General features: G+C 35.9%; 1 long non-coding RNA gene across 1 annotated transcript; it reads right to left on the bottom strand.

The window, feature by feature from the left end:
- Positions 1–5,265: 5,265 nt before the first annotated feature.
- LOC120353026 lies at positions 5,266–18,361 on the bottom strand. Its single transcript, XR_005572148.1, has 4 exons — positions 18,246–18,361; positions 10,151–10,152; positions 8,010–8,167; positions 5,266–5,461 (listed from the first exon to the last, which is right to left on the bottom strand). It is a non-coding gene; the product is annotated as an uncharacterized LOC120353026 (long non-coding RNA).
- Between the last annotated feature and the right edge of the window lie 2,563 nt (positions 18,362–20,924).

Below are 20,924 nucleotides of genomic sequence, written 5' to 3'. Positions count from 1 at the left end.
TCTTGTTCGAATACATAAATGAGTCGAAAGTGACCTGCTAAAAGGGAAATGGGTCGCCAAAAACATAGGGTGATGTTATCGGAGGTTCAAACGTATTCCATAACGAAACCTTTTCTAGCTGAACTCTTTTCGGAAGGAACATGTGCTTTTCTCAAGGGCTTATTGTCTGTCCAGTCTACAATCTGGAAGGTTTCGAAGGAAAGTGTCGAATATTCATAACAATAAGAATATCTACAACAATAGCTGACCCTCACACTAGTATAGTTTCTTCGGATTCTGAGAGTAGACAGATGGGACTATTGTTCCCTAGCCAATTTGCAAACATTTTCTTCAACTGTTCCATTGAGAGGGTAGTATTTATTTGTAAGAAGAGGCAACATCAAAGTCGAAGTGATATCAATACATTGAATACTAGAATGGTATTTTGTAATGAACCGGTGGAGGTATTTATGAACCAATTTACCTCACACCAGATATCAATCTGTAACCGGTGGAGGTGTTCTATAAACCTCTTCACCTCACCGGATATCGAATTATGTCGCCGAGAATTTCTTCATACCATGACTTAGTTAATCTTCATGGCACTACGTGGAATATTAATTACAAAGAACTAAAATAAAGTTTAGGTCTTCAAGAACTAAGAACTAACTAAAGTTCTTACTTCTTATCCTTACTTCTTTCTTATCTTACTTCTTAGACATGGGGTCGAAAGACACTCTTGCAGTCTATACCACCGTGTGCACCAATGTAAACGGCAGAGAATTTCTCTTCTCCTGTAAAATTCACTGACATTATACTACTATAAAACATCTTGAATCTGTGATTAGTTGGGAGCTTACAGTGGATTCGTTCACCAATGCACAGATTCTCAGCAATATTTAAGTCACCTATTTTAGCAACTATAACTATGAGCAGGAACTTCAATGAAAAATACTTTAAGAATTAACCTCAGATTTAGACCTGATACACAAAAAACAACTGCAATTATACCCACTCAATTTCACACTATCACAATTAATTGGCTTCTTATATATAGAATTCATCATTAGATTGGCTTCTTAACACTATTCTATTCCCTATTCAAAGAGCAAAGCGAAGTTCTAGTTTATGGTAGTTTTAAATAATGTGAATGTTATTCTCGTGGATGTCGATTCTAGAGAGCTATAGTGTATTATCTTGAGTATTCGACCATGTATAGATGGCCCAATACATCCTATACATTGTCGAAATTTAAATCACCACACTTTTGATTGCCATCTGTCATGGATCAGTAGCCTCTCCACCATAATTTTGTGTATTGCTAAGTATATTAAGTATTATCGAGTATTATCAAGTGTAGGCTATTAAAGTTTTATAAAGTGTTCTAAATGATAAGATACTGAAGTATTGCTTTACAAACTTGCTTTACCGGTTGACCCCTCACCCTCCACCACCATTGATTCAGAAAAAAATTAGCTCCTACACACACTCCCCCCCATCTATACAAATTTTCGTCAGTCATACTACATCACTAGCTTTTTGGGACCCCCACACAAGAATTTTTTGATTGATTGAGAGAACCCAAGAATTTCAAGAACGCATAGACGGGGGAGGGGTGTTAGTAACCCAACGAAATTCAATTGGAGTGAAACCTAAGTATTCATAGGCCCTATCCAAAACGATTTCAAGTACAAGCTTGGTCAAAAGTATAAACTTCAGTGAATCATCTTGAATGGGAATCGGTATTCAAAAGTCTGTATTCAATACTCTGTATCTTGAAAGTCTTAAAATTTTTCTGTATCTTCAAAAGTCTTACTCTCTCATTTAAAAATTGAAGAAAACTTGAAAAGACAAAGATATCGAAATATTGATATTCAATCTATTGCAGCAGTCATCATAATATGATTATGAATATGAATTTTAATATTATGGGTAAGCTCTAATTATTAATGATAATATACAAAATCTCTCATATAATTATATTTTAATCAATAATTAACTGAAGAGTTATTGGAGAATTTGGAATAACAAAAGAAATGCAATTGTGAATATTTAATTGCAAATCATCATGGAACTTCGTGGAGCATAACCTTGGATTATTGTCATAATAATAGATTGCAACATGTGTTTCATTCTATATCATGAAAGTCTTCTTCCTCTTGATTTTGAGTAAACATTCCAAATCAATAGAATATCATTCAAAGGGACATTGAAAATACTGATGATGATGTAATCTAAGTCGAAATTATGTTCTATCATGTTAGTCTATAATATCTATAGTATCATTGCATTCCACATATTGGTGGTATTTACAATAGCCAAAACTCAATGTGAAGCATTGAAGCTATTGAAAGGAACAATTTAAAAGATGAAATTATTGTTATGATAACACGGGTGAACGCACCCTCCCCCCACTGAATTAAGAAACTCTCCCCCATGTAATATGCATCCCCTGGGCACCCTTGAAAATAATAATCATCCATTGTAAAAGAATGGTGTGAATTCAAATACAGTCGCTTCACATGATTTGAAAGGTTAGTGTGAGGAATTAAAAAATAGGTGGTTGAGACCCTCAACATGACCATTAATTTGAAATGAAATATGAAACTAATAATTGCTAATATGATCAATAAACTAATTAATCGATCTCCAAATTGAAATTTTATATTGTTTAAATTTCACCAGATGATATCAAGTAGAAAAATTGAACTCAACTCCCTATGCATTACTGTATCAACTTGACTAAGTTGATATTTTCCTTAAATAAATTATTTAGCCTTAAAAATTGATTTGATGAATGGTAAGGTGGGAAGTAATGCCATAGTAATCTATTAATTCATCAAATGAATATTGATTGTTTATAGTTCACTTCTAATAGATAATTCCCTAGAGTAAAAACATAAATCTGTTTCCACAAACAGCTTTTTGAGTTACTACAGTAATGATCTGATGTTGCGCCAAGCTTTTGCTAGGAAGAAATCTTGCTGTAGAAATCCATAGGGAAATTATAGTTTAGAGTTTCTATTGTTGGTAACACTGATCACGCGGACTCGCGTGCGTGAGCATAACTTGTTGCTGTGATAGTGTAGAACTGTACAGCGCATGCGCAATGACGTCATTGATGATGTCATTATACTAAGATTATTTCGACCAGTGCGCATGACTACTATTTTTATTTCGGCTTCTGCGCATGCCCGGTGACGTCAAAATGACGTAGCATACTAAGACTATTTCGTACTAAGAATATTTCGGTTCACCGGCATTGTCAACTCAATATATTGATTATCTTGTCAGTCCATGAAAAATGACTAAACATAAACAATGTATTCTTTAACTCTTGATTGACCTATGTCAAGTTGTTAGGTTGCTTAATATTTTTGATCCTCACTTCATTTTATTGTTTTTTTATCTTCAAGTATCAACTTGAGTTACTTCTTAGTAATCAATTCTAGCTATTTTTCTATATTTTTGGATCTGCACTTGAAGTTAGGTGTATTTCAGTTTTGAATTTTCATATCTTATCCCATTTGTTTAGGTACATTTTTAGGTTAGCTATTAACCTAGCCTTTTCACTTTCCTTCAGAATCACATTTCTTTAATTACCATTTGGATATCTGTGTTTCAATGATGAAACTTCAAATTTGTACACTTCATAATATTATAATTCACTCCAGATTGTTTTAGGTTCACAGACAAACATTTGTTTAATCCTGGTTATTGCTACGGTATACTATTTTCAATATTTTTCTTTAAATTGATTTATTTTTCTTAGCTTCAACCTTTAAATTTCAGTAATTCAAAAATTCCTGTAATAATTTTATTGAGCTCTTCTGAGTGTCATTTTTAAATAATTTGCTATTTTTCTATATTTCAAACTTCATTGTTTTCTTTGTCTGACATCAGAATAAATAATGTCAACTTTTTAGAAATTGTAGATTTAAGTTTCAATTTAATAGCACTCTCAAGCATTTTGCACTTACCTTTTGCTCTCTAGGAAATTTATGAAATTTCGATATTGTTGGTGGTTATTGTTTTAATTGCATATCAATTCATATATATTATTTTTTGATTATCTATTGTAATTAATTCCACCTGACTTTAATTTTTACCTTTTTAATAATTGTCATTTGAGCATTAAGATTGCTTATTCAACTACTTTGGTGTGACAACTTTTTTCCCTTATCTACAGTCCCTTGAGCTACAAGGTGCCATCTACCCTTTTGCATGGACAAGCTATTGGCCAAGTCGAGTGCATGCACAAGAGTGCACCGGTATTATTATATTGATTTTTCGTCCATCTTCAATAAGCCTTTCAATCATTTTCTCTATCTTCATTCATTTATACTGTCCACTAGTTTTGTGGCAGAAAATTCAATAAGCTGATTTATTCTGTTTCAAATAAGAAAATATTCTAAAGAAATTATCAGCTGGAATTTATTCTCAGAAATATTTTAGCTCACTGTTGAACAAAACAACAAACTGTAAGTTAGGCCTACTGTAACCGCGCTGTGTTTTTTGTTTAATCTATTAACCAGTTATTTGTAACCATTTCACTTTACTTTTGTGTTGTTAAGTGTAACTTCTTAAAAAAGGCAGGTGATTTAGACATTATTCATACTCCGAATTAGCTGACTAATGCTGCATTTAATGTATGGAATGGGACACTACTGTAATAGTACTGAAGCAAGACGTTTGTATCAAATATTGTATAAATATTTATCTATTAATTTCTCAGTTGTACAATTATTTTCACAGTTATATGGGAGGTACAACAGGCTTATGCCCAAAACCATCTTTTTTCAAATTTATACTACAGGCCAAATCGAAATCTAGTTTGAGCTACTATCACTCATCAAAATAACAATAAATTATTGTGATGAATGATAGTGATAAAACTCATCAAAATAACAATATTGTTATTTTGATGAGTGATAGTAGCTAAACTAGATTCTGATTGGCCTGTAGTTATAATTGGCCTGTAGTATATATATTATTCACACTTCAAAAAACAAACACATCATCAATTACAAATAGATATACTATGAATCGATTGAGAATGATATACTATACAATATTTGTTGGATAAACTATGAACTATCTATTCTAACAGTATCTAGTTACTATTTTGAAGAAGAATAGAAGAAAAAGAAGAAGGAAAAGAAGAAAAAAAAGAAGAAGAAGAAGAAGAAGGAGAAGGAGAAGAAGGAGAAGAATAAGAAGAAGAACGGTGAAGAAGGGGAAGCATGAAAAACATGCCTCGGTATGTGTAGTGGGTATTCTAAGGTACTTACCGAGTTGTTTCAAAGCAGATCCATCGGCTTGGATGTATTTGACCTCAGTGAACACAGCACTAAATGTTTTCTAATGGCGTCCATTTCAATGGCCGTCATCTGTGTTATCGTGTGGCTGTAAAGGCGCAGAGATTTGATAGCTGCCCGACAATCACTCTCTGCTCCACTCGAATGAATTCCGCTTCTGATTTCTGCCATAAAACAACAATAACAACGTTTTTATTCATTCAATTTTCTAGTCGTGACCCTGGGTCCCACCACCAGGCAATTTTGTTTAAGATATAATATGTAATTATAAGTCCATTGTGACCAATGTAAATTCATGTCAGTAGGAACTTATGGCCGGTTTCCGAGCTCGGGATTAAGCTAAGTTCTAGACTTTAAACAGCTGGAGTCAGGAAATTGGCTTTCCGAAACGGGGCATAGTCGCAGTCCACATTTAAATAAATTTCGGAGAACTAGAAAATTGAAAACAAAACAAGAAAATAGTGTTAAGTTTCAGCTATTTTGAATGATTTAGGAATGTTTCATTAGTCATTTAGACCATGAGAAAAAAAACGATTATCATGAAAACTGCGACTATGCCCCGGTTCAGAAAGCCAACTTTCTGACTCCAGCTGTTTGAAGTCTAGAACTTAGCTGAATCCCGAGCTTGGAAAACCGGCCCTTAGCCTTCGTGTAGTGTGAGTGCTCTGTGACTTTTTGTGAAAAAACGCTTTTCTGTCATGTGTGTGTGGTGGTGTGTGTGTGTGTATGTGTGTGTGTGTGTGTGTGTGTGTAGTGTGTGTGTGTGTGGGTGTGTGTGTGGTGTGTGTGTGTGTGTGTGTGTGTGGTGTCTGTGTGTGTGTGTGTGTGTGTTCTCTCTGTGTGTGTGTGTGGTGTGTGTGTGTGTGTGTGTGTGGGTGTGTGTGTGTGTGTGTGTGTGTGTGGGTGTGTGTGTGTGTGTGTGTGTGTGTGTGTGTGTGTGTGGGTGTGTGTGTGTGTGTGTGGTGTGGTGTGTGTGTGTGTGTGTGTGTGTGTGTGTGTGTGTGTGTGTGTGTGTGTGTGTGTGTGGTGTGTGTGGTGTGTGTGTGTGTGTGTGTGTGTGTGGTGTGTGTGTGTGTGTGTGTGTAATTGTGTATGTCTGAACACCATAAGTCCATTCCTAATCAACCGATTGACTTGAAATTTTAAACTTAAGCTCCTTTTACCATGAGGATCCGACAATAAGAGAATTCAATGAGATTCAATCAAGATGGCGGAAAAAATGATGGATAATTACTAAAAATTCATATTTTTCCATTTTTTCTCGAGAACGGCTCTAACGATTTTCTTCGAATCTATACCATGGATAGCTATTTATAAGCCCTATCAACTGACATGAGTCTCATTTCTGGGAAAATTTCAGGAGCTCCGTAATATCATAGAGAAACAATAGCATAAGTAGATATCCCATGGTATAGCGCTTTTACGTTGCAACTTTTACTGTTATCTCAAGCCGATTACTGTCGATTATTGTCGATTTTCACTGTTTCGACCGGGTAAGAGTGTATGAATGGCACAATATGAGAGACTACCAGCCTCATAAAGCTTCACAGGAAAGAACTACGTGGACTATCAGCTCGAGATAACAGTAAAAGTTGCTACAAAACGCCCTGTACCATGGTATATCCACTCATGCTAATGTTTTTCTATGGTAATATTCTTGAAAAAAATTGCGGATAGTGACTAAAAAACCATGTTTTTCACGGTTTTTCGGAAAACGGCTCCAACGATTTTTTTCAAATTATACCATGGATGCTTCATTCATAATCCCTATCAACTGACATGAGTCTCATTCCTGGGAAATTGCAGAAGCTCCGTAATAGTCTTGAGAAAAATTGCAGATAATGACTAAAAAACCATGTTTTTTACAATTTTCTCAAATATGACTTGACGATTTTCTTCAAATTCATACGGTACCTGTATAGTTATTTCTATCAACCAGCATGAGTCTTTTTCCTGGGAAACAATGTGTGGTACACCCCATCTTTGAAAAGGACTTTGTAACCTCCTTCTCATGCATGAGGTAGGTAGGTAGAGCAGTTTATAAAAAGAGCACATAGTCGAGATATTCATTTGTTGATCAGCTGTTTTGACGACTTTTAAAAAATCATCGAATTTCAGAATTTACACAAAGGAAAAAGTACCCTGAAAATAATAATTATATATAAACATATATATGTCTTATTGTAGTTTCAAATATGTTACTGCCAATCGTCATTATGTTATGCCCCTAGATATTCTCGTTTAAGAATGAGGCTTACAGTTCAATGAGCAAGGAAAGTTGTGTGAGTGTACCACACAGATTTTTTTGGAGAAGAAAAACACCAGAATCCTGACAACTTCCAGCTCAGTGTAGGATACCATATGAAGAAGACTGTGGAACAAACTGAAATATGCCATAAGCAAATAATCATTCGACACAGTTGGCTCTTGAGACACCTTATGAGTCTTACGACTTTGAGAGCTTGCCACAAAGATTTCCACAATGAGGCTCCCATGTTAACTTGTGGTCAATGTAGATGCCTAGCAACTTGGTGATATTTCTCCAGCGGACGGCTGAGAGTCAGCTCTATGCTGACTGTCACTATAATCAGCCAATTGGAGAGCCTCCTGCCCAGCCGACTCGTATGAAAACGCCTGAAAAAAACGGTTCCTGTTGATTGGTCCTCATAAAGTGGCTCACTATAGAATAGCAGAATGATGAAATGTACTCACTCCTGGGAGGTGACAGACATGCACTGTTCTAGATGCTATGACAAACAATTTCGAAAATTCCTCATCGTTCACAATTGCCTCGAATTTACTGTCTACAATTCGGTAATTTCGGTTCTGTATACACTGTGGTAGGGTGTGCCAGGATTGATCGTGAAACACTATATTTGGAAAAATGAAGATTACAGATATTAGATGAACAGGAAAGATTGAAAGATAAACATATCAAAGAATATAGGATAGATTGAAAGATAAACATATCAAAAATGAACAGATAAAATGATCAGCTCAGCATTTAGTTAGCATTATTCCTTACAAAATTCGCATCACTTAGTATTCAGTTTTTTTACTGTCCATGATTTCCACCAACAATGTATAATTATTAAGGCTGTGCAAAGGCTGAAAATAAACTTTCTACTCCTGTTTATCTCTTTCCTGTATAGGGCTATCCGTTACTTGCAGTCAGCTGTTGCTGGGTGGAGTGGCCACGAGCTTATCTCTTAATTTCAATTGGGAGGGGGTAAATTCGATCTGTTGGCCGTTTATCATAGTCCTAATTCCAGCTTTCCACAGTTCATCAAGGGTCTCTCTGCGTACTATGATAATGAGTTTCGCCATCCAAATATGTATATTGTCACAAAGTAAAATTGTGACAGAAAATATTGCTAAATAATTAATAATATTGAAGAAAGACGCTCGGCTATCAGCAACGCTAGCCGACCGCGGAGATAAGGAAGGTACCGATGGCGCACCATCTTCCGCGCATCGAGACGATTTCCACCGCCTCTGGCGGCGGCACAACTCCATCCCCTCCACTTTGGGGAGTATTTAAAGGCCGGACGAGCCCCAGACCAGAGCATTCCGCTCACAACCTTCCTGCTCCTTGTACAGCATACAACCGTACAGCTGTACTGCCGGACTGTACTGCCGTACGTCCCCGACCTCCTGTCCTGGTACAGCGGGCCGTTGGCTGCCGTACGTCCCTAACCTTCCATCTCCTAGGGCACAGTGGACCGTTGTCTGCGTCCTGTCCTCCCATCTCCCTAGGGCACAGCAGACCGTTGTCTGCCGTCCCTGTCCACCATTCCCCGAGGGCACAGCGGACTGTTGTCTGCCGTCCCTATTCTTCCTCTTCCCCAGGGCACAGCGGACCGTTGTCTGCCGTCCCTATTCTTTCCATCCCCTCAGGGCACAGCGGACCGTGTCTGCCATCCCTATTCTTCCTTCTCCCCAGGGCACAGCGGAACGTTGTCTGCCGTCCCTATTTTCCTCCTCCCAGGGCACAGCGGACCATGTCTGCCATCCCTATTCTTCCTTCTCCCCAGGGCACAGCGGACCGTTGTCTGCCGTCCCTATCCTGTCTGTCCTTCTTTTCCTACTTCACTGGAGCGGAACCGAGGCCGTAGGCCGATACAAAATACATCAAAGTGGTGTCATCAGAGAGAGAACGCCTTCACGCCATTCAGAAGCACCAGGAGGTGCTGTTCACGCCAGCTGAGGCACAAAGAATAAGGAAGAGAAACTTCGACTTGCCTCCTTTCCCCGCCCACTTACGACTGAGCGAAGTCATCCAGGAGCAACACCTGGGTATCAATCACCCACCTTTGAAGCTACTCAGGGTGTACGTGATAATATTTGGTGGAGATATTAATTGCGATCTTCCACAGCCTAATCCTTATCCATTACGTGACGATTATTTGGACAGGCTATGTGAGGCAAATCTGATACCGTGCATAGAGAACATTACAAGACCAGACAGTGATAGCTGCTTAGACCATTCTTTTCTAAGATGGATTAGTAAATTTGTTGCAAAATCAGTAGTAATAGAATCAGCTGTGAAAGATTGTGATGATAAAACAGCTGTAATATTTATAATCTGTTATCTCTGTTACTAAGACACATATTTAATGTCGAATAAAGCTCGTGTTGAGTCCAATTCTATTACAATTTATTCGACATTAAAAATAAAATAAATGGGTCCGAAAAGAAAAACGAGTAAACGTCAAGATTTAGTCAGTGAAGGAGAAAACGATTCGCAAAACCAAATGCTTGGAAAAATACTGAAACCAACAGTTTTATCGATTGACCAAGATTCAGATGAAGCACCGAAAACGTGGAGACATTGGAAGGTAACATTTTTAAACTTCTAAAAAACAGTTCAATCCCGAAAAAGGATGAATTGAATGTTTTGATCAATTATGTGTCACCGAATATTTTGAAAGTATTTGCAATTGTATATCATTTGAAGAAGCTATAACAACTCTTGAAGAAAGCTTTATAAAACCTCAAAATGTAGTACATGCACGTTACTGCTTATCTAAAGCAAAACAAACCCATGGAGAATCAATTGATCAATTCTATAATAAACTAAAACGGCTAAGTTTACCATGTAACTTTCAAGCAGTCACGGCTGACGATAACAAAAGTGAATATATCCGAGACGCGTTCATCTCCGGATTAGAATCATCGAAAATCAGACAACATCTTTTCGAAATGAAATCGCTAACTTTGCAAGACGCTATCTCACAAGCACGAATGTTAGAGAATGCTGAAAACATTGCTAAAGAATACGAAACCAGTTCAGAATATGTTAACACAGTCCTAGCAAACGAGAATAAAAATACCGAGAAAACGACTTTAGTCCGTAATTCTTACCAAAAGAAGATTCAATGCAGATTTTGTGGCTATAATAATCATACTGATAATAGCCAATGCCCAGCAAAAGGACAACCATGCCTAACTTGTAATCGAATAGGCCATTTTTCAAAAGTATGCAGAGCACGAAACGATAAAAAAAACCAAATGGTATCTGCCACAGTAATTTCAGCAGCAAATACCAGCACTGACCTCTCAAAATGTCTTGTTCCTATACGTGTTAATGGAATAGATACATTGGCACTATTAGACACTGGGAGCACAGCAAGTTTTATAGATAAGAAACTAGTAGTACAATCGAAGATGAAAACTATGCCATATTCCAATTTGATTACATTTGCTTCAAGTGCCTGCAACACTAAAACAACTGAGTGCGCTTTGAGTGAAATATATTTCCAGAACGAAGAATATAATGATTTTCCTTTGATCGTATTGAACAAATGTTGCGCTAGTGTAATTTTGGGACACGATTTTCTAAAGAACTTTTCATCCATCACTTTTGATTTCGGTGGATCTAAAGCAGCACTACAACTGAATGAAGACAATGACGCAAGAAGGCCTACTTATGAAATTAAAAGTGTGCTCTAGCCCAAGCTACAGTAGAACCTGTCTCATTGTTTCGTGATCTTCAACGGACTGTCGGCCTATAATAACTAAATCGAGACGACATTCAGAAGAGGATTACTTGTTTATGATGAATGAAGTCAAACGGCTTAAAGATGCTGATATTATAGAAAATAGTCATTCTTCTTGGAGAGCTCAAGCATTTGTTACTTCAAGAGAGAACCAAAGAAACGTATGGTGATTGACTATTCACAGACCATCAACAAATTCACGAATTTGGATGCCTATCCACTACCACTAATGGAAGAATTAGTCAATAAGGTAGCGCAATATAAAATATTCTCATCTATTGACCTGAAATCTGCCTATCACCAGATACCAATCTTGCCTGAGGAAAGGCATTTCACCGCATTTGAAGTTGGACACAAACTGTATCAATTCAAAAGAATTCCGTTCGGAGTCACGAATGGAGTAGCTGCTTTCCAGAAAGTGATTGATCAAATCATAGAACAAGAAAATTTGACATCATGTTATGCCTATTTAGATGATTATTGTATGCGGAAGGACCCAAGAAGAACATGATGAAAATTTAGAAAATTTCTGGAGAGCAACAGAAAATATGGCCTCACGATTAATGAAGAAAAGTGTAAAATATCTATGGAGAATTTAACCTTTCTGGGATTCGAAATTGGTCAGGGTATGATTAAGCCCGATCCAGATCGATTGAAACCACTCCTTGACTTACCAGCTCCAAAAAAATCAGAAAGAATTGAAGCGTGTCCTTGGAATGCTTGCACACTACTCCAAATGGATAAAAGAATTTTCAAAAAGATCCATCCACTTGTGCATAATACTCACTTCCCGTGAATGAAGAATGCAGAAATATATTTGAATCATTAAAGAAAGAAATAGGATCTGCAGTTCTAGTGCACATTGATGAAAAAGTCCCGTTCACTTTGGAAACTGATGCCTCAGATTACGCTATTGGAGCAGTATTAACACAGAATGAGAGACCAGTGGCGTTTTTCTCAAGAACTCTTTCCACATCTGAAACTAGGCACTCTGCAGTGGAAAAAAGAGCTTATGCCATTGTGGAATCAATCAGGAAATGGCGACATTACTTACTTGGACGAGAATTACACTTATCACAGACCAGAAATCAGTTTCATTCATGTTTAGTAATAAACAAACCAGCAAGATTAAGAATGACAAAATCCAACGATGGCGCCTTGAATTGTCAGAATATAAGTTCAATATAATTTATAGAGTTGGAAAAGAGAATATACCAGCAGATACACTATCAAGAGTCTGTGCCACTGTTGGATGCCATACAGATATAAAGAAACTGATAAAAATTCATGAGGACCTGTGTCATCCAGGAGTTACTCGACTCCATCATTGGACCAAAACAAAGAACTTACCATATTCAATAGATGATGTAAAAGAAGTATGTTCCAAATGTATTACATGTTCTGAAATGAAACACGCTATGCCAAAGGAGCTGGCCGCCTTATCAAAGCAACTCGACCATTTGAACGTCTTAATATGGATTTCAAAGGCCCACTACCATCAAGTTCAAGGAACAAGTATATTTTAGTTCTTATAGACGAATATTCCAGATTCCCATTTGCCTTCCCCTGTCCTGACATGACTACTAATACAGTAATAAAACACCTTACATCACTATTCTCTCTTTTTGGTGTACCTCTTACATACATTCCGATAGAGGAACATCGTTTATGTCATCAGCTTTGAAAAATTCCTACTATCAAAAGGAATTGCCAGCAGCAGAACATCGCCATATAATCCAGCCGGTAATGGGCAAGTCGAACGGTACAATGGAGTTATATGAAAAAGTGTGATGCTAGCCCTAAAATCGAGAGGTTTGAACAACAGTCACTGGGAACAAGTTCTCCCCGATGCCCTTAACTCTATTCGTTCCCTATTATGCACAAGCACCACTGCACACCACATGAGCGGATGTTTTTACATGCAAGAAACTCAAGTAATGGAAAACCATTACCAACCTGGCTATTGACACCTGGACCAGTATGGTTGAAGAAGATGACAAAAAACTCAAAACAAGAATCGCAAGTTGAAAAAGTGAATTAATCGAGAGTAACCCTGAATATGCGTTTGTTCGCCACAACGACGGCAGAGAATCGACAGTCTCACTTCGCCAGCTCGCCCCATACCCCACGAGTGCCGATTGATATTAAGGGGGGAAGATTGTGATGATAAAACAGCTGTAATATTTATAATCTGTTATCTCTGTTACTAAGACACATATTAATGTCGAATAAAGCTCGTGTTGAGTCCAATTCTATTACTAAACTATCATTCTATAATAAACTGAAACGGCTAGTTTACCATGTAATTTCAAGCAGTCATGGTGACGATAACCAAAGTGAATAAATCCGGAGATAATGCGTTCTCGGATATATTCACTTTTGTTATCATCAACCGTGATGCTGAAAGTTACATGGTAACTTAGAGTTTTATGACACAGATCATTTTGCTACATGTATTATACTTCACACCGAGAGAACAAAAAGACCTGAACAACGGGAGGTAAGTTTACGTAACTGGTCCAGTACAAACCTTTCTATATCTCATCAAAACTGGGATCACGTAACAGCTGTAACTGATCTAAACACATCCTCAATTAATTTTATCAGTACCTTACAAAATATATATCATCAATACTGTTGAAGTTGTAATAACGCAAAAAATTCGAGGCTAAACCATGGATCACTTATAATTTGGTTAACTCAATCCGCAATAGAGAAAACTTAGAAAACAGTCAACAAAAACACTTTCAACCTGGCTCTAAAAAAAGATATATACGGTATAGAATGTCCTTCACTCAACTATAAAACGAGCTGAATTCACTTATTATAAAAATAAAATAGATACGCAGGAGGAGACCTCGAAATTCTGGTCAGTTGTTAATGAGATCTGGTCAGCCCACTCATAGAGATAAGTTTCCGGTTGACGCTTTCAATGATGGCAACCAGGCTCCTCCCCCAAAGGTGGAAGAAATTTCTATGATTTCAATAGATTTTTTGCCTCTGTGGGGGCGCGTCTGGCTGCGGTGATCACCCTCTGGTCCATCTGAGGTGAGGACTCTGACTACACTACCGGTGCCGTTTTGAGCTTCGTCCTGTTGCTGAGCATGAATTGCGTTCTGCGCGGGTTGGGATTCAATTCCGACTCAGCTGTTGGAGGATAATGTGCATGGGCTGCTCATCCCGCTTTTACACATAATTAATCTCATTATTTCCTCTGGCAGTTTTCTGGAGTCTTGCAAATTGGCTAAGTTATACCTATATACAAATCTGGCTCGAAATCAATTATAAGTACTTCCGGCCAATTTCCCTTCTGATTGCTCTAGCTAAAATAATTGAGAAATGCGTGAAAATCCAAGTCAATAACTACTTAGACAACAAATATCATTTCTAACAACCAGTATGGCTTTAGAACCTCTAAAAACACATCCGATGCTTTTTTTGAAATTAACAAGTATGTTACCACCCCACTAGCAATAGACAAGTTCTAATCTCTTTTCTGATGTAGCCAGGCCTTTGATTCAATAATATAATATACTTTTTGCAAAACTTGAAGCATTGGCTTCAGAATCTCACCTTAAGATGGTTTAGAAGCTACTTTGAAGATAGAACACAGAGAATCATTAAATGGCACAGACAGTGATTCTATTGCAGTTGATTATGAGTGGTGCAGGGAGTATCTTGGGCCCCCTTCTTTTCCTCATTTACATCAATAACATATCCAGGTTGCACCTACATGGTCAATTATTCCTCTTTGCCGATGACACAGCACTTGTATCTACAGGCTGCACATGGACTGAAACATTCAATAATGCTTCTCCTGATCTCGTTAAACTGAAAAATTGGTTTGACAACAATGTTTGTCAATTAATATTTCGAAATCCAAGTGTCTACCTATATTCCTTCGTAATAGCCCCGGGCCCAGGGTGCTCAGGATGCATTCATGTGGTGACCCATTCTCCAATGACTGAACTGTCCTGAGATAGAACAAGTCGTAACTCACAAATAATCTTAGCATAATATTCGACCACAAGTTGTTGGGTGGCCTATGTACAGTACCTCAGGCAGAGTTGAGTAAAATGAATTATGCTTTTGCACAGCTGGGAAGGTTCCTGAGCCCTGGACACTGTCGTTCTGTCTACAATGCATATGTGCAGCATTGCTTAAGTATGGCATCTTGGCGTGGGGCGTGCCTCCTTGGTGTCCTGTGTCCGTCGCGGTCTCACAGAGAGCACTTATTAAACACTATTGGCCAAAACTCATAGATATCCAACACATTTACTTTTCCAAGAATTCCCTGTATTAAATATAAAACAATTATTTATAAAAATTTACTTGTCTTTATAAAAAAGTAACTTTGTCTTCAATGAATCCATCATTATTATCCCACTAGAAACAGATTGCATATAAATATTCAATTTCCCCGTTTAATTGATTCAATTCAACTTGGAAACTGTTTTCATTAGCCCATTGGCTTTACCGTAATGTACCGGCCGAGATTTCAACTACTGAGGGGGTTAGGGTTGCCGTCTACAAGCGGAGAGTGACCGGGTGCTGCTCTGCATCGGTTCAGATGCTGTGGAGGCTCTTCTACATTCTCCATATAGATGAATATTTCTAGTTCTGAACACAGAATAACATTCAATATTTACACACAGTACCACGCTGATAAGCTATATTACTCCCAACTCAGCCCTTTAAACGCTGTCGAGCTGACACTTTTATTTTATTTATTTATTGTTTTTTTTCTATCTTTAGTTTTAAAATGTATTATTAAAATAACTCTCTTATTATCTTTTCAATTTATTTATATTCATAATTTGTATTTATTTTATTATTGCTAGTGTTTGCCCTCTGTCTGATATTTGCGACTCCTCCCTGCACACGGATGAATCATCCAGGCAAGGAGAATTTATTCATGTAATTTATAACACTTTTATATTTTGTGAATATGTGATATTTTATGAATAAAACAATTTGAATCTGAATTCGACTTGTAATAGAATATAGAGGAAATAAAAATCTCAGTACCCTTCTTTAATATATTTTATCACAACATGTTTCGGTCATTTATGCCATTTTCAAGTGATATGAATTAAATGAATAAATACTACTGGAAGATTCTTATTTTGATCATAGTTTAGTGTATTCATATGTTTTTATGAACTAGGACTGTGACTTTTGGGTTCAAATTCGCATGATTCTATCAAAAATGGGGTTATTGGTGTCTAATTGGATTAAGTTTATTATTTCATCTCTGTTTAATTTTGCTGCTTTATAAATATGAAATTCTTCTTTGACATTCAGGTTAATAATATTCCCATGTCAAAAGATAATTACAGAGAAGAGAGAATAATAAATATTGGCAATATCAAATGAATATTATACCAAAACTATGATAGAATGATTTACAAACAAAAGGAAAATGATACAGATAGAACTCAAAATAATCAAGGAAATGTAGAAAATGAAGAATATATTTGTGTTCCATATAACACAAAATTTAATAAAGCTATAAGAAAACCTTACAATAATAATTCATTCTAGTTATAGGACAACAATAATGCATTCGAACTGATAAAAAAGAATCAAATTTAATGTCCAGCAAGATAAGTTTAAAGATAAGTTATGAACTTGAATGTAGTGATTGCTACAAATTCTATATCGGACAAACAGGTAGAAATTTCCATATCAGGTTTAGAGAACATATCAAGCCCTAAAATTTAAAAATTATACACAAAATCGGCATTTGCTGAACACTTGATAGATTCAGGCCATAATTCTACAGATATAAATTCCAATATGAAAATACTTAATTATGTAATAGAAGTCAAAAACTGAATGTCAAAGAAGAATTTCATATTAATAAAGCAGCAAAATTAAACAGAGATAAAATGATAACTTAATCCAACTAGACACCATAACCCCATTTTTGATAGAATGATGCAAATTTGAACCAAAAATTTACAGTCCTAGTTCATAAAAACATATGATACACTAACATAATGATCAAAATAAGAATCTTCCAGTAGTATTTATTTATTTAACTCATATAACTTGAAAATGGCATAAATGACCAAACATGTTGTGATAAAATATTTTAAAAAAAGGGTACTGAGATTTTTTACTTTCTTTATATTTTCTACTCCTGATATTTTTCAAAGTTTTCCGATGCATATATCATCAAGCTATCAAAATGAGAATGTTTTTCTCGGTAAACATTTTTCCCATCAACAATATTGTTTATTTACAACGATGCTATGCATTTGTATAAATGTTTTCTGCAATAAAGAAATCTGAATCTGAATCTATAATAACTTTCTGAGATATGAGCGCCTGAAAATTTTTGGGACAGAACATTTCCAAATTCGGTAAGATAAATCCATGAAACTCAGAGGATGGATTCTTCATGGTATTGTCATAGAGAAACGATAGCATATAAACTTATGCTATTGTGTCTCTATGGTATTGATCTAGTAGAACAAAAATTTTCTGAAAATATCAATTTTTGAAAAAGTTATTCAATTTACCAAAAATTACTCAACTGAAAGTTAATTTTGGTTATTTTTAGTGGATTGAATAACTATCTTGAAATTTATATTTTCAAAACAATTTTGTTTTACTAGATCAACAATACCATGAATAATCTAAATCTAATGGATTTATCTCCTACCGAATTTGAAATTTTCTGTCCCGAAAATTCAAACTTTAGGCGCTCATATCTCAAAATTATCAATCAGAAAAAAATGTTTTCCTGAGAAAACTTTTCCATTTTGATAGCTTGATGATATACAATCGAAAAACTTTCAAAAATACCACAAGTAGAAAGTTTATTTTTAGCCTTTGCACAGACTTGAACGTTGCGGGTTTCAAAGATTACAATACAACAGTTCTTGAGCGAGTTTTCCAACCCAGGAAGTCATTAGTTATATTATTGTTTAGAGCTACTCACTGGGGCAGGGAGAGACATTTGCCGGGAATATTAATGCTCTATTCTGCTGAGTACCAATCGCAAACGCTCGACCAGAGTTCTTGGATATGGTGATATCCTTACTTCTCCTATTTCAGGTATATCATTCCAGCATTCACCATAGCTTTCTCTTTGGACTTTAGAATCGAAGTGCGGCAGTTCGCGTGGAAGACTAAAAATGCAAAAGTCTTAACAATAATCTATGATTACATGAAGGCGGTCCCATTTATTACAATATGTTTCATTCAGGGTTTATTGGAAAAAAAAAACATTGTAGTGAATGTAGTTAATCAGTGTGGATGCGACAGGCACACTGCCCAAAACCGCACTCCACACAAAATAATAAAGAATAATAAGAAAACAAAAACAACTTATACAGAAATTAAACAAACTTCAGAATCACATGCTAAATCTTGAAATGAATACTAATTATTAATCATTAATGCTATTCGTATTGTACATATAAATAATTTTAATTAAAATAAGAGAATAAGTTCAATGAAATAAGAATAAAGGGAATAAGTTCAATTAAATGAAAAAAAAGTCGACCATTTAACTAAACAAAATTAAAAAGAGAAAAAATAAAACAGAGAAGAAGTAAGGTAAAGACATATATTTATATATAGATAGCAGAAGAAGAAAGGAGAGAGTGCTTGAAGTTAAACATTGACAAAAGAACTAATATTCAGTATTATAGAGCATGATTTAATAGAGGCATTCAAAGATGGATTGAAGAGATCGTTATCACGAGATACTGTGTTGAAGAGTCTCATGGATCGATTGATGGGGGGTTATAATCCTGCAACGTTTGATCTTGGTATAAAAACGAGAAACAGTCGGCACATAGAAGCCCAATCTTTCCAGGTGAAAAGGATGCTGTGTAAGACCATTAACTACTTTATATAAATGTAAGATGGCTTGGAGATTACGTCTGGATTCAATGTTGGAATTTTGAACATGATTCTGAGTTGTGATGTGGGATATGCAAAATAGGGATAGTGGCCAAACTTTTTAAAATACAGGTAGCGAAGGATTTATTTGAACTTTTTCAAGAGAATCAGAATATTCAGCATGATAAGGATCCCAAATAATTGAGGCATATTCCAATCTACTCCTTACCAACGACTTGTACAGATATATTATAGTATCTAAATTACTAAAGTGTTTGCAAGTTCTAATAACAAAGCCCAACAGTCGATAGAAACATTTAAAATGTGTTCAATATGAGAGATGAATCTGAAATCATTTTGAAAATAGACTCCCAAATCCTTACATGATATTCTGATTGGAAGAGCAGAACCATTTATCATGTAAGAGAAATTAAAAGGAAGATTCTGTCTTGAAATGTCATTATGTGTGATTATTAACATTAATTTTTAAACCATTCACAGAGCTCCATGGTGTAATCTCATTAATATCCTTTTGTAATTTATCACAATCATTTACATCGGTAATAATTTTATATATCTTAACATCATCGACAAATAAAAGACATTTAGAGTTTTTTAATACATCAGGTAGATCATTGATCATGATGAGGAATAAAAGAGGAACCAATGATGTACCTTGAGGGACACCAGATTGTGCATATAGATCAGAATCACAACCATCATATAACAAATTGTTCCCTGTCCTCAGATAAGATGCTATAAATCCTACAGTAGAATTCGAGAAATTATAGGCCAGTAGTTGTGTAGTAGAGCATCATGATTTACAAGGTCAAAAGCCTTTCGGAAATCAATGTATACAACATCAACCCTCCCAGAAGACTCCAGACCATGCAAAACATCACATGAAAATTCAATTAAATTTGTAGTAGTCAACTTACCAGGTAAAAAGCCGTGTTGCTGTTCATTGAAACTGTTTAACATGTGCTTGTAAATAGAATCGAAAATGATACTTTCAAAATCTTTGAAAAACATTTGTCAAGCTTATTGGTCTAAAATTAGCAATGTCTTGCATGTTGCCAGACTTTAATATTAGTGAGACCCTAGCGAGCTTCCATTCATTAGGGAAAACACCAAGTTTTAGAGATAAATTAAAAATGAAGCAAAGATCAATGGAAAAAGATCGCAGCATCCCTTCACCAGGAAAGGTGGAATACCATCAGGACCACACGATGCCCTAGGCTTAAGTAACTTGATAGCTTTCTCAACATTTTTGATGGAAACAGTCCTTAAATTAAAAATATTCTGATCAGACACAACCGGTGAGTTTATGGCAGAAGGAACCATCAAACCATCGTATACTGAGGCAAAGTGATTGGGGAAACCATTGCTGATTGTTTAAACCAACAGCTGGTCTATCTCAGGATAAACCGAGATATGTTGCTTATTCAAGTATCTTGGATATTAACTAGCTAATCTGACGTTATATTTTTTAATGAATAACGATTTGCCTCTGCTTGGCTGCAATCGGTAGAGCATGAGAGTCAAATTATATAAATCTGGTCATGGTTTTCTAGGATACAATTTCGCTAAAATCTTTATAGGCTCACTCGGAAGCTCTAGCAATTTACTGCTTGGACAATTTATAGAAACTTCTGGAAAGTACTATTTCCAGAGCTTTAATTAATAATACAGTACATGGCTGTGAAAACCATTTTATTCTATTACTGATAAAATTGGGTGGTAACTCTCCCAATAATTTAATACTGATAAT

Source organism: Nilaparvata lugens, chromosome 9 (genome assembly GCF_014356525.2).
Source record: "Nilaparvata lugens isolate BPH chromosome 9, ASM1435652v1, whole genome shotgun sequence".
NCBI classification, from domain to species: Eukaryota; Metazoa; Arthropoda; class Insecta; order Hemiptera; family Delphacidae; genus Nilaparvata; species Nilaparvata lugens.
This window is presented reverse-complemented; position numbering and strand designations above follow the sequence as displayed.